Source organism: Schistocerca serialis, chromosome 1, assembly GCF_023864345.2.
Source record: "Schistocerca serialis cubense isolate TAMUIC-IGC-003099 chromosome 1, iqSchSeri2.2, whole genome shotgun sequence".
Lineage (NCBI taxonomy): Eukaryota > Metazoa > Arthropoda > Insecta > Orthoptera > Acrididae > Schistocerca > Schistocerca serialis.
In genome coordinates this window covers 493,876,824-493,891,530 of record NC_064638.1, presented here as the reverse complement: position 1 = coordinate 493,891,530, position 14,707 = coordinate 493,876,824, and the positions used below count along the sequence as shown (strand labels likewise).

The window sequence follows — 14,707 nt, the reverse complement described above, 5'->3', positions numbered from 1 at the left end:
TCTGTTACTTCCCTGGGTGGCGTGTTGCGAGGCGAGCACCAGGGCACACTGCTTTTTCGGGGGGGGGGGGGAGGGGGGGAGGAGGAGGGGGGGAGGCTGCCCTTCTGCGAATACTGAGAGGGTCGTAGGCTTGAGCGCCTGGCGGGACGACTGACCTCGGTAGGTCGAGTTTCACCTCTTGTATGCAGGGCAAAACGATCTGCGAGCAGTCTGAGTGTCGCCGAAGTTCATAATTTTAACGCTCCGACGCGTCTGGAACGAACACTGCTGGGGCCCACTGACTGTATTGTCTTCATGATTCTGAGATTGTGGACCACGCCGTGCTGGGTGCGATGGTCAGTTGTTTTCGTAGCTGGTCAAATGGCAAGTTCAGTGCCCCCCGCTAATAGCTGAGGCTTGACTGGTCAACTTTAACTGAGGCCAGTTGACGTCATAGAGCCCTGCTCATTGGAGGGAGCGGTCGGTGTTGGCGCGAATGATGATCTGAGACAGTGTGGGGGAATTTTGGAATCAGCACTGAATGCTGATCCACGGTTTTTCGAAGGTAGTGGGGAGTTGAGTAACGTTGGCTTCGCTTTTGTGTTACACGGGTGCAGGGCATTCGGGATCTGATCTTCGTCAGAATAGGACGGTCTTGCTACTTAGTCGCCCTTTTTCGGAATCGTTGAGGAGAATGACTCTGGTCACACACCAGTTTCATTGTGAAACCTAAGACCCACATTGTTACTCTGCGTTTTCGCACATGTACCGACATGGCGAGTTTTTGCGGTGTCTCTTCCTAGAGATACATCTCGTGCAACCAGGAGCTTCCCTGCTTCGGCACACGAGCAGAACTTAGAATTCTCTGGCAGCCCTCGAGGCCACGGGTTGAAACAGAGTTCCTGCACAGCAGAAATTGGCGCCTACGTCATCAGAACGCTGCCTACCGATGGCGTGCTGCAGGTTTCAGAACTGGTAAAATATTTTGCGGCTCTGGCACTGTAGGACCTATCATTTTTATACTGAAGTCCTCAGCAGCATGATTAGGACCTCCAGTCACTATCGTCAATCTATTGCAACACAGAGAGTAGGAGCCCCTTGTTCTTGAGCCAACTCTCATTCTCATAGTAGTTCTGTATAACCTATCCTTTAACCTTTTGTCGATAATCAAGTGCCTTTATATTCTGATGTACAATAAATCTCATTGTAATATTTAATCAACATATCATTCCGTAGATAGAAGCAGAATCACATTTCCTGTTCTCTTTTTTTACTAAGTAGATTACGATTTTTATTAAAGTATTGTGAGTGTGCACTCCTTATTTTACCAACTAGCAGGGTCCACTATCAATTACTTTCGTTACCGTCGTGCACATAATTAATAAGGTGGTAGATAAGGAGGGGATCGAGTGCAAGTGTAGTTCTCATGCAAAATTCGTCAGAATTACAGAGGTACAAACTCTTCTCCACCCTGGCACTTCGCAACGTCAGTAACTGCACAATACTACAGGGATGTGCTGAAAACTTTGCAAGGCCATATCAATCTCAAAATGCCACATATAAGTGAAACAGACTGGATGCTGCACCGCGATAATGTCCGAACGCATGTTTCAAATGTTGTGTCTGAATATCTTGCAAAAATTAACGTGAAGTACATATCTCAGTCTCCCTGTAGTCTGGATTTAGTCCCGCATAATTTTTCCGTACTCCCTAACCTGAAGAAACTCCTTCGAGGGAAGCAATTTCTATCACCAGAAGTACTAGTGAATGCTGCAGAGGTGATTATGAACATATAAAAAAAATGTCACTAATATATCATTGTAAACTGACAAGTACGCTGGCATACGTTCATTCAAAAGAGACTACTTTGAGAAGTACCATCAAAATTATGAGAGTGAACGAAGATATGTTGTCAAATACAAATATCATCATTCTTCACTGAACAGCACTCGGAGCTTTACCGACCAGGAGAGTTTTTTCATGCCAACAACAATGTTGGCTATAACAATCACAGACTAACCAGCAACATCGAAAGGTGTTGTACATTCAGTAGCAAGTTGTAAGTGACGGAAGACCCAGAATTGATGGCACAGAAGATCTTCAAGGTGTCGAAATTAATCTAGATTATGCTTTGACATGAAACGTCTGAGCGCTATACACTCGTGGCCACAATAAACGGCTTTGCATATTACACAACATTCAACTTATCATTTGGCCACTGCCCACAACGGCAACAACATAAAAATGAAACCACAGCTTAGTGCATTCCTGATCATATTTTTGTTAGATAATGGTCGTCTTATCATGTAAGAAGTTGTTGTTTGTTGTGGTCTTCAGTCCTGAGACTGGTTTGATGCAGCTCTCCATGCTACTCTATCCTGTGCAAGCTTCTTCATCTCCCAGTACCTACTGTAACCTACATCCTTCTGAATCTGCTTAGTGTATTCATCTCTTGGTCTCCCTCCACATTTTTACCCTCCACGCTGCTCCCCAATGCTAAATTTGTGATCCCTTGATGCCTCAGAACATGTCCTATCAACCCTTCTTCTTGGATTCATAAATGGAACTCGATATCACAATACTAACTATATATTCAAACTCAAAACCAGCATAGAATCTTATTGCAAGGTAATTCTTGAAAAACAAAAACAGACAGAAAACTAACATGAAATACTGAATTTAATTATGCTGGATTTTTACTGACATCATTGGGAAGACTATAGCAAAAAGCTACACTTACATCTACAAACTGCACAGTCAGGACAGGGCAGCGTCCAGGAAGCTCATTATTAGAATTCAAAGGTCTCCGCTCTTCATCTCAACTCTATTGGACGAGTGACAGCATTATTGTAGTCCATGTGACGTGAAACTGCCTCTAAGCATGAAAACGGAAGGGGACACAGCAAAAGTTTCCCCTACGTGGCGTACAAATATCAGAAACAGTGTACAGGGTTGCTAGTGAGTATGAAAGGATGTTGTACTACTGCCTGACGTAGAATGTGCTGTGTCTAATAGCGGAGGTAGTACACAGGATTTAATGTTGAGATGATACGAAATTTCCCACGCTTCATGGGAATGAAGCCTCGATAACCAACACATGTTGTACCGGAATGTGCTTCCTTACGTGAGAAACCTTCAGCCAGCATCCAACAGTTCACTGTCCCCTCGTAGATGAAATGATACAGGATCGTGAAGCGATGTATTCAGTCACCTTGGGCTACATACAATCTTTAGCAAAAAATACTGAAATTGTATGTTTTAAAGAAAATAATTGAGGATTTCTACGCAAAAATAACGAGAGTATGTTCAATAGTTTTCATTGCCTTTATAGAATGGCGCTTTTGTCTTTGCTGAGAAGTAACAGTGTTCCGATCTGCTTTGACTTCTAATATGCAGGATGAATCACCTAAAACTAAGCACCCGCTTTATTTCGTGAACGGTTCAATGTATCAAAATGAACTTTGCGGTAAGTGATAGTGCGCAGAGTGACACGTAATTTAGTTGCACCGGTAGTAATCTTAACTCTATCAACCAATACATTGAAGTAACCATGTTCTTTTTAACGACAATAGAAAACTTTTGAAAAGACACCTGCCGTGATGAACACCCATTAATATCTGCGCTGAAATTGTTTGCAAAAGAATCCGTAAAAAGTGCTTAAGTTGATATAAAAGGCGTCCGGAATTGGCTACACCCCGCGAGGCAAGTGAGGCTACAGTAGCAGACTCCGTCGGTATATGCTGCAAGAAGATAGTTCTGTGCTACCAACGTAAACGTATTCAATCTTGATCCTCTGTTATACGACACAGGTACAGGGTAAGCTATAAATTTAGTATATCGAACTACATTCCTATGTCAGAAAGTGTTCAGGAAAACTGTGAGATCCTCCGCAAATTAAGCTGTTGTCGTTCCCCTCGGAACTTACAAGGAGGGGGAGAGGGGGGTGGGGGAGGAGACAGCGCCGATTTGTCATAAGCGATTTCGTACACACAGAGCTCGGCCAGATATGAAGGTGACGGTAGTGGGAGCTTCAGATGGCCAAGCGTTACAAAAAGAAAAAAGAGCATTTATTGGCGCAGGCCGGACGATACGTGAGGTCTTCATGTTAGTGTAGTCTCAGGGCAGCAGTTGGCACAACACATGCAAAATATACTTTTTTGCACACGCGCCAAACATTTCTCTTAAAGGTTTACCCATCTGGAGCTCCCACTTCTTATGCTCTAATTTTTTCGTTTCTGGTCTAGACGAAACCAGTGATGACGAGCAGCCGGTGTCCCCTAATCAGCCAGCTGTAGAAATTACATGCTGGTCGCCGGTGGGCGCTTCACTCCCCCCGAAGTCTACTTCACACGCCGACAGGCGACGCTACGTACTCAGACAGAGGTCCCCATTAATGGCCACGCCCCCGACCTAGCTAAATTTATTCTTCATCTCCGCCTTATGAGCTGGAACACGCAGAGACCAGGAGAGTAGACATTACGAACTGTGGAAGATTGGCACCGAAGCCTCATCGAGCTAGCGAGTCCATACCAAAGGCACAGGCGTCAGTGTACGAGACGCTACAAACGATTGGACAAATTACATTATTTCCGGCTGGAGTGACCGAGCGGTTCTAGGGGCTACAGTCTGGAGCCGCGCGACCGCTACAGTCACAGGATCAAATCCTGCCTCGGGCATGGATGTGTGTGATGTCCTTAGGTTAGTTAGGTTTAAGTAGTTCTAAGTTCTAGGGGACTGATGACCTCAGAAGTGAAGTCCCATAGTGCTCAGAGCCATTTCAACCATTTTTTTCAAATGACATTCACTTACCTGAACAGTTATCGATTCAACGGAGAAAGATAAGCATTTTCTGTCGTTGCTCTTGCGAGGTTGGCTCTGCGTAATAGCGTAAGTAAAACTGTGTAAATTGTACCTTTGCAGCTAGGTATTTGTGTTTGTAGTACAAACTCTCTACTTCGTATCCACCCCCTACAATAGTAGCCACAATAAAAAGCTGGATGGAGTGTACATACTCATACACATCGACGGATAAAACATCACGAAACCAAAACATAACTGATGTACGTTAACGAGATTTCGCAAATACATTTATTTAGGTAACACAGTTAAGTTATTAATATTGCAAGATCATAAACTAATGTAAACGCGAGAGAAGCCATAGCAAATTTGAAATGCTGGTACATTAATAACTGGTGTAACCGCCAGAATATTGAATGAAAGCATGCAAATGTTGCCTTGTGTTGAATAAGTGCCGGATGTCAAGTTGTGGAACGGAGTTCCGTGCCTAACGCACTTGGTCGGTCAGTAAATGAATGGTTCAAGCTATTTACAGATGACGCTGGAATTTTCCAATGATGTATTATACGTGCTCTACTGGAGACAGATCTAGTGATCGAGCGGGCAAAGGTAATACGTCGACACTATGTACAGCATGTTAGATTACAACAGCGGCAGTGGGCGAGCCTTATCCTGTTCGTAAACGCCCCTAGGAATGCTTTTCATGAACGGCAGCACAACCGGTCGAATCACCAGACTGACGTGCAATTCTGCAGTCAGGGTGCTTTGAATGACCTCGAAATCGCACCCCAGGCCATAACTCCATGTATAGGTCCAGAGTTGGTTTCCTGCTAACCAACGTACGGTCGTCACTGGCACCGAAGCAGAAGCACCTTTTATATACTAAGATGGTATCTGTTCTTTCGGACATGTCCGAAAGAACAGATACCATCGGTGACCATGCAGCTCGTTAGAATGAAATTACAATGAAGTGAACACCTTCAGCTGCTTACAGGCGTTGCCATACGTATATATAGTTAAGGCTCATCGGCCACTTGTCCATCTTCTTCTTCTGTGCCATTGCACAAACAGTGCCTGAACTCTTACGGGAATCGGCAAGGCGCCGTGAGTAATGAGTATAATGGGCAGGGGCACTACGAATGTAGTGCGGGACAATACGTTGAGAATGTGGGTTTCGCGGGAGGCGTACCAGAGATAAATCCCTGCAGTCGCCCTATCCTCTGTGTCCTCGGTGGCTCACATGGATAGAGCGTCTGCCATGTAAGCAGGAGATCCCGGGTTCGAGTCCCGGTCGGGACACACGTTTTCATCTGTCCCCGTTGACGTATATCAACGCCTGTAAGCAGCTGAGGGTGTTCATTTCATCGTAATTTTAGAAGCACCTTTTGTCAAAAATCACAGGGAACCCTCATCGTGCCCGCCTATGAGCTCTCGCTCGACATCGCTAAAGTCGCAAATGGTGGTTGGTTGGTGTCAGTGGAGTGCACACTGCTGGGCGCCTGGCTCGTCCTTGAACAACCAATTTGTAATGGTTCGTTGTATCACTGTGGGGCAACTGCTGCCCAAATTGCTGCTGCAGATGCGGTACAATGCACCGGAGCCATGCACCGAACACGATGGCCCTTCCTCTGCTGGCCGCCCGGAGCCCGATCTCCTTGCCACCGTGCATTCTCGTGACCACCGCTGCCAGCAATCATGTACAGCGGTTATATTCCTGCCAAGTTTTTCTGCAATAGCGCAGCTTCTCGTAGCCCTATTACATGACCTTGTTCAAACACAATGAGGAGCTGATAATGGCTTCTTTGTTGCCTTAAAGGCATTATTTACTGGCATCAACTCAACACGTCCAATCTCACAGGTAACCGCACAAACGACCGTTACAGCGTGTATTTAAGGCAAGCCTGTTTTCCAGCCCCAGAATAGGGCTGCTAGCGCCATACTATACGACTGCCTTGAAACTGGAATACACGTCGTCTTTTAGATGTAGAAACATGACTACCAATTTTCCTCTACTTCGCACAACTTCTTTTTAGGGTTGCAATTACTTTTCCGGCAGTGTATGAATGGAAACGCGTAAACCGTCAAACGACTTGATTGAAGGCCTGAGGGAGGCTACAGAGAGGGGCCTCCCTACTTTCAATTTTAAGACTTTTCTCGGATAGCCTTGGTGAAGAGCTTTATCGTCAGTATTCTTCCTCTTTTGCATCCTTAACTTGTCCCGTTATCCTGCGGGGTCATTATTGCTATATGGGCTAAAGCAATTTTACCGGGTGGCTGCATGCCCTGCCAGTCGCCACCCCTTATCTCCCACTCCCCTCTCTGGGGCGGGGCGGAATTCGTGTACCTCATCCAACAGTTTCTAGAGTAAGCACATGTTCAAGTGTGAGATAGTTTTCGAAATGTTTGCGTATCGGGCAACAGAGGCAGGATGTACGAACCAACCCGGTATTTACTCAGCTGGATGCAGCGAACTGCCTAAAGCCCACATTTAGGCCGGACGCCACACCCACCCTCCTCGTTAATCCGGCGAGCGGATTCCAGCCGGGGCCAGTTGTGCCTTCCTGAATATGGAAGCGGCGCGTAAACGCCCACATATACATGTTGATATATCACTGTAATCGACTTTTAGAGGGTTTCGCATGCCTTTCAAAACAGTATTTCGTTCACTTAAGCAAAATCGTACTTGCTTCACTATCTCGCTCGTGACCTGAGGAGAGATTATTACCCATGAATCAAAATTACGCGTCCCCGTGCCCACTACCGTTTGCCAACATCCTTGTTTCGTTATCTTGAACCGTTCACGAAAGCAAATGGGTAAAAACCTTAGGTGAGCACTGAAATACTCTCTTGATATAATCTTTGTTTTATTTCATCACAGAAGGGGTAGTCAAAGTTGTCTTTATCAACTCGAAAAAGTTACATTACGTCAGTAACTTTTTTTTCGTAGTAGAGACATGGCTGCAGTCAAGGTAGACACACATAACTTTATTTTTTCGAGCTACAAATGAAAACACTATGAATTACATTCGTAAGACGACTTTTGTGTGTCTCTACCTTTAATCTTATGATATTTTGCCTTTACGGGATAATTAGTGAAAGTGGACAGCCATTTATGAGCTGTTTCAGATCCAACCCACTGTGTGTGACGACCTGTCCAGGCAAATCCCAGCGAGCCGCAAGGGGATTACCAATTCCAGTACATGCCTTCACATTAGTGGCCGCGAGGTTTGAGGCGCCACGTCACGGACTGCGTGGCTCCTCACAACGGAGGTTCGAGTCCTCCCTCGGTCATGGGTGTGTGTGTTGTTCTTCGCATAAGTTAGTTTAAGTAGTGCGTAAGACTATAGGCCAAAGACCTCAGCAGTTTGGTGCCTTTGAAATTCACACATTTGAACAGTAAATATATCCAGAACATCTTGGCGGGAACAGGGAGACTGGGGAAGCATTAATTTGTTTCTCACAAGTTACATTCCCCACAAAATATGTATCCCTGTTGCACAGTCTAATATATGCAGTGGCGATATTCACCGGTGTGGAAGTTGATTCCGTTTCTACTGGTTCGAGCGACACGGAAGCTCTAACTGGTAACAAAGTGGGCAGCCTCCTAACGGCATACACGCCATAAAGAAAAGTTTGTGCTTCATAATTTTATACTTAATTTACAATACATTTATGTTTGAGTCCATAGAGTTAGCACAGTGTTGAGAGACAACGATAATCGTAAACAGAACTCAAATCAAATTACGTAACATTCAAGGTTTTCTTGAAGAAATACTGAAAATAGATGCAGCTTACCCCAATGAACCAAAGTGGGCATAAACACAGTATCTCAACTGAAAGAAGCATGAATATGCAAGCTGTCCCAAGAGGAATGATCAGTATTCAGTGATATAACAGGAACGACCAACTGAAAGGAAGAAGTCTAGCTTAAAAACGCGTACCTTTATTCTTATCAGCACTAAGAAATAAACCTCTTCTACAGCAAGCTACTTGTTTTGTGTGTTTTGAGAGTTGGTAATATGGGCAAAAACAAGAAAAAATGTGCAGCAGACAAGGGCCCTAAAGTGAGTACTTCAAGATCTATGAACACATGAGCACCTCTCTCTTCGCTGTTCGTGACAAAATCACGGTAAGGATCGAAATGAATTCAAAAAGAAAAATACAGGGGATAACTCATTTAAGTCAGTGGTGACTGTGAGTGGAAGGTCGCAATGTCATAACGAGATCAAAACGATAGTCATTAACACACATTAACAGAAAAATATTCAATTTTATGGGAAATTTAATACAGCAAAAATGTTCGAAATTATTCCCATAGAGAAAACTACTATTATATTCGACGTTCACTTCGCTGTTGTCTTAATTATGAGGCGTCACTAAATGTAAATTAAATGGAGAGAAAATTACCACATAATCATATTTTTAAAGCAATGTTTACACAGAAAGTTTGGTTGCTTAGCTAATCGACTTCGGTTTTTGTTTGTGTGCTATTGATATTCTGCCTATAATTTTTGTTTTGCATTTCGTATTAGACTCATCAAAAACAATGATTCCAGAGTTCACAGTAAACCTAAAAATGGCCAATACAATTTCTTGGTCTTATTGTTTTTAGAAAATACATTGAACTGACAAAAGTCAAGGGATAACTCCTAATATGGTGTCGGACATACTTTAGCCCGGCGATGTGCTGCAACTCGGTGTGGCATGGACCCAAAAGGCCGCTGGAAGTCCAATTCAAAAATGTTGAGCCCAGATGCCTCTGTAGCCATCCATAATTGGTGTTGCCGGTAGAGGATTTACTGCCCCAGTGTCCAGAATGTTCTTCAATCTAATCGGCCCAGTGACATGGTGTATTGTCATCCATTCAAATTCCATACGTCAAAAAAAGTTTGTCACCATCCCGGTTTCCTGATCTGCTGAAGATAGACGTTGACTGTGGATATTGTACCACAGAGACAGTCCTTTTGGCTGTTCAGAAATGTCACTAAACCAGCCAAAAGATGTAAACAACGATGCATGAGCAGGACATATTAGCCGGAGGGTTTCCGACAGCCGATCACTTCCAGTCATTCCACTGCGAAGGAGGGTGTCTAAAACAAAAAACAATAGTTGCGTAAAACAAAAAACAATAGTTCAACCATACCTAGACGGTCGATACCGCTGTTCGATCGCGTCCGCATTGTTACTTTGTGCCAGGTAGGGCTCTCAACAAGACAAGTGTCCAGGCATCTCGGAGTGAACCAAAGCGATGTTGTTCGGACATGGAGGAGATACAGAGGGACAGAACTGGCGATGGTATGCATCGCTCAGGCCGCCCAAGGGCTACTACTGGAGTGGATGACCGCTACCTATAGATGATGGTTCGGAGGAACCCTGACAGCGACGCCACCATATTGAATAATGCTTTTCATGCTGCCACAGGACGTCGTGTTACGACTCAAACTGTGCGCAATAGGCTGCATGATGCGCAACTTCACTCTCGACGTCCATGGCGAGGTCCACGTTTGCAACCACGATACTATGCAGCGCGGTACAGGTAGCCCCAACAACATGCCGAATAGACCGCTCAGGATTGGCCTCAAGTTCTCTTCAGATGAGTATTGCATATGCCTTCAACCAGACAATCGTCGGAGACGTGTTTGGAGGCAACCCGGTCATGCTGGACCCCTTAGACACACTGCCCAGCGAGTGCAGCAAGGTGGAGGCTCCCTGCTGTTTGGGGGTGGCGTTATGTGGAGCTGTGGAGCTGACGAACGCTGCTGGTGGTCACGGAAGGTTCCGTAACGGCTGTACGATATGTGAATTCCATCCTCCGACCGATAGTGTAACCATATCGGCCGCATATTGGCGAGACATTCGCCTTCATGGACGACAATTCGCGCCATCGTGCGCATCTTGTGCATGACTTTCTATGGATAACGACATCGCTCGACTAGCGAGGCCAGCATGTTCTCCAGACATGAACCCTATCGAACATGCCTGGGATAAATTGAAAAGGGCTGTTTATGAACAATGTGACCCACCAAACACTGTAAGGGATCTACGCCGAATCGCCGTTGAGAAGTGGGACAATCTGGACCAACAGTGCCTTCATGAACTTCTGGATAGTATGCCACGACGAATACAGGCATGCATCAATGCAAGAGGACGTGCCACTGGGTGTTAGAGGTACCGGTGTGTACAGAAATCTGGACCACCACCTCTGAAGGTCTTGCTTTATAGTGGAACAACGTGCAATGTGTGGTTTTCGTGAGCAATAAAAATGGCGGAAATGATGTTTATTTTGATCTCTATCCCTATTTTCTGTACGAGTTCCGGAACTCTCGGAACCGAGGCGGTACAAAACTTTTTTGATGTGTGCAGATGGCCTCACTTGGTTCTGCTGGAACACAGGAGTCAGTCCACTCCGTGTAAACTAAGCCCACACCGTTATGGAGGCACCAACAGCTTCCACAGTGTCTTGGGTCCATGGCTTCGTAGGGGCTGCGCCACACTCGAAATCTACCATCAGTTCTTGCCAACTAAAATCGGGATTCATATTACTAGACTACAGTTTTTCACTCGTCTAGAGTTCAACCGAGTCCAGAAAAGGCTCTGCAGACGATGTCGTGCTGTTAGCAAAGGCACTCGCGTCGGTCGTCTGCTGCAGTAGCCCATTGTCAACATATTTCGCATCACTGCTCTAATGGATACGATCATCGCAGGTCCCACACTGAATTCTGTGGTTAATTCTTGCAGAGTTGCTCGTCTGTTAACATTGCCAGCTCTACGCAGACGCTCGTCTTTGGTCGTTAAGTGAAGGCCGCCGGCCACTGTGTTGTTCATGGTGATAGGTGTTGCCTGAAATGTGGTATTCTCGGCACACTCTTGACAGTATGGATCTTGGAATACTGAATTCCTTAACCATTTCCGAAATGGAATGCCCCATACTGCATCATTCCTCGTTCAAATTCTGTTAAATCCCGTCCTAGGGCCATAATCATGTGGAAACCCTCTCGCATGAATCACCTGAGAATAAGTGACAGTTTTACCAATGCAGCGCCCTTACATACCATGTGTAAGCGATACTCTCTTTTGTTCATGTCGCTACCCGTTGGCTTGTCAAATCAGTGTATTGTGCCACAGAAGCTCGTTTTTGTGATAACCATTATACAAACCGATATAATATAACACAATCTGCATTCACCAGATACATAGTGAACTCATCAGCTTCCTGGCCGCATTATTTATTTATTTATTTATTTATTCATCTTCATTTTCCTACTCCAATGCGTAGAACGGTCTGTTTGAGATCCGGCACATTAAGAGCCGCGGTTCCTTTCAGTCAAAACCAGACGATCAGGCAACAGGACGCAAGATACTACCAACTACAAATAAAAATAAGGTTCCAGTTCAGGTATTTACCTTAAAATCAAAAGTAACAAATCGAAAACTTGTTTGGAGTCGAAGAACTGAAAATATCTTTATTATTACTATAACCGATAATAAATAAACCAACAGCTTTGTTTTCATCTGTTTTACTCCAGAGGCAACTGATTTTGGGAGTCCATTATGCCATCATCAGGCCCCATGGACATAATCTGGTCCTATGAACAATGTAGTAAAGAAACTTTGTGACACAAAATTGTGGACAACAAATTTCATGCGAATTATACGTAATCATTATATAAAACTACGATAACAAACCTATAGGTAAATGTATCAGTCGAGCATAGTAAATTTTAATTTACACCACGATAGCAATACGTGTAGGTTACAGTTATATTACTTACTAAAAGGGATTAAGGAATAAAATAAGATAAGATTACATAAAATTGCCACCCAAAAAACTGGACCAATAAAAGCAGTAAACCACAGAAAGTAAGCCTCCATGAAGAGCCAGTAGGAGGCCATCGTTACATAGTTTTATTTAAGTAGTGTCTTAGTGAAAATAGACAGAAACATCAAATATGTAGTAGATAAAGCACGTCATATGCAGCGTGTGGCGTCAGAGCAAAGGTAATCTTGATCGAATTCAAACTCTATACGAGCAAATGCACATACTGGTGTTTTAATGTTCGATCGAGAAAATCAAAGACATAAAAACAAAATTAATAAAGCGGATTCTCAATTCCATCGTGTTTGCTTATTCATTGAAATCGAACAGTCTGCTTTACACTGCGTGATACTACTTTTAAATTTTATTATTCAGGGTTGTTACATTTAGCTATAGGTTCCTTAATGTATGTCTATATAATTATAATGTACAATTAATATGAAGTTTGCTACCTGCAATTTTATGCGACCTCAGTTGTTGTATTGCTGTTAGTATTTTGTTCATAGTACCTGATGGAGACATAATGGAATCCCTAAACCGGTTGCCTCTGGAGTAAATCAGAGATGAAAATACAGGTGTAGGTTTATTTGTGGCTAATCAGCTGTTTTCCTATTGTTCCTTCTAGCAAAGGTAAACGAAGTGAAATTGTTGTCATTAATTGTAAAACAATTTTGTGTGTGCGCTTGTTTCTTAATATCTGTTTACGTCTGTGACTTGTACCTACATTTTTATATTCTGTTCCTTCACAAAGTAGAGCGGGCCTGTTCCACTATAGAGTCAGGAAATTTTCTAACATTTCCTTGGCATCTGAAAGCACCGTTTGCGGTAGTTGAAATTTCCTCGAGAAAAATATACAGCCGTGAAAGGTCCAACAGTTAATCAGTTAGGAACGTGATATTTCCATTTAAGGCAGACACTAGGACACTAGTATCCGCTTGTTCCTTATGTATACTGTCGAAACTGACATTTAAGTCAGTAAAGAAAACGGTATGGAGATGCTTTTCTCAGGAAGTGGGCCTTTCACAAGAACTTTTGCCATTTGCTAGGAAATGGAGATCGCAGTAGATCAACACTGCAGCGACTCGCAGACGATTATGACAGTGATGGATCACGTAGAGAAGCGTCCCAAGAATTTCATGAGATGTCTTTGGCAGTACCCTCGTTTTCGTATTAGAAATGTAGCAAATAACATTTCGTGCTGTGTACATGTTTACTAAGCAGGAGCCAAAAATTTATCCCTTCACTGAGCTTCTCTGAGAATTACCTTCTTTCCTCAATAAAAGTAAATTATTGATTAATATTTACAGAGTATTCGGTCGGTACATGTTAGGAACAAAGACTTTTAAAAATATTACATACATATTATTGATATTCAACAATAATATGTATTACGTAGTTCGTTTGACCGGGTTTCGTTTTCCTAGGTCATTCTCAGAGAGCTTAAAGTAACACATCATTAACCAGAGTTTGTAACACTACAAAGATCGTTTTTCGAAATGCACGTGACCTTTTACAACTACATTACTATATAAATACACAAACATAATGAAATTCACTAAGAATCTATAAACAAATATGTCTTATAGTGCTTTATACTCGACGATTGAGAGTATAAGAACGTGAAGCGAGGAATGCTGTATATCTGAGTATTGCCATTGATAGCTGTGTTATATGGACAAAATAGCTTGCAATGTAATGAACAGGTCGAAAAAGATGGGAGGGGTCAGAGGGGAAAAAGGAGTCTGTGAGAAGTGGGTGTCGAACAGTAATAAAATGTATCGTATCTAATGGTGAGAAAAAAATAACATGTTGCTATTACTTTATTAAGACGAATAATGAAACTGCTTTGGTCATTAAGGATAAGGTAGGTTTCTTCGAGTGGTGATTATTCTGGATAGAATTTCGAGCAATGTTAGTTTTCTTTCGAGAACGTCACATTTAATATCACAAGGATGACAATCATTCAAAGCATGTTCAGCAAAGGTTGAATCTCTCTTTTCCAGTCTTCAGATCCTTTAATAATCAGTCTGGTAATTATAACCGTGCCAATCGATGTACATGTAATTTTCCACACAAATTGCAGGGGATCCCATAAATATCACCCTGTTCTAAAGA

General features: G+C 43.3%; 1 protein-coding gene and 1 non-coding gene across 2 annotated transcripts in view; both read left to right on the top strand.

Annotated features, from left to right (window-relative positions):
- The window catches only part of LOC126473975 (uncharacterized), a 593,366-nt gene that overhangs the window by 167,026 nt on the left and 411,633 nt on the right, over positions 1–14,707 (top strand). The window lies entirely within an intron of this gene.
- Positions 6,001–6,075, top strand: Trnat-ugu (transfer RNA threonine (anticodon UGU)). Its single transcript has one exon. It is a non-coding gene; the product is annotated as a tRNA-Thr (tRNA).